Raw genomic sequence first — 943 nt, 5'->3', positions numbered from 1 at the left:
CCAAGGCAGATGGGGACCCTCCTATGGCGATCTGTCTGGTGGTGAAAGGCGAGGGCGATAAAATATGCCAAGTCAAATACATGGTCAGTCGCCATGCTTTATAGGAAATACGCGTCCATGGTGCTAACCACTCTGGTGCTCTCTCTCTTTCGTGCATAGGCCCAAAGCAGCTCCAAACTCGGGTACACTCATATGCCTGACAAGTCCACCAAGTTTAAAAACGATAGTACTAGCCTCGTCATGTGTGTTCATCACGTGATGCAGTGGAAAGTAGTGCAGAATTCCAATGTCAACTTGAATAGGTAGGCTCGATAATTGAAAAGAACCGATCCCACGGGGCAATATCGAGATGTAAGCAAACAAGGTGAGCAAGTTGGACTTGTTCCAAAGTAGCCCAACCGATACATTGGCCCACACCTAACGGTCATACGCGAAGAAGCTGAAATAGGTCATCCTGTGGGTTTGACGAGAACAGAAGTAGAAGCTGACGAGCTTCGGTTGAGGCGCTCGAGGAGGTTGCGCCAGGACCCTTCCGATTTTTCGAAGCGAGAACAGCAGTTTTCTTGCCTCGTGTATTTGTCATTATGTGCCTGCAAGAGCAATTCACTAAATTCAATTGGACTAATGAAAATAATAAAAAAATAATTATCCAATTCCAACCTAACAATTCAACTAAAATAAAATATGGAATGAAAAGCAGAATGGTACTAGATAATCAACACTATGAATAAATAGGTAGAATGTGAATGAATATCAAAATGGCTATGACCCTGAAGTAAAACCATGCCAAATACTACCAATGTCCAAAACTAATCTAAGCAGTATGAACAACCAACTAGACTCAACACATCAATAAAGCAACAATAATAATACAAGGGAATAAATAAAGTAAAATAAAATAGTAATAAAGAAATAAAACTAATGATCAATAACAAATAAGAAT

This window comes from Gossypium arboreum, unplaced genomic scaffold, assembly GCF_025698485.1.
Source record: "Gossypium arboreum isolate Shixiya-1 unplaced genomic scaffold, ASM2569848v2 Contig01116_ERROPOS33580488, whole genome shotgun sequence".
Lineage (NCBI taxonomy): Eukaryota > Viridiplantae > Streptophyta > Magnoliopsida > Malvales > Malvaceae > Gossypium > Gossypium arboreum.
Note: the sequence above shows the minus strand (reverse complement) of the source record.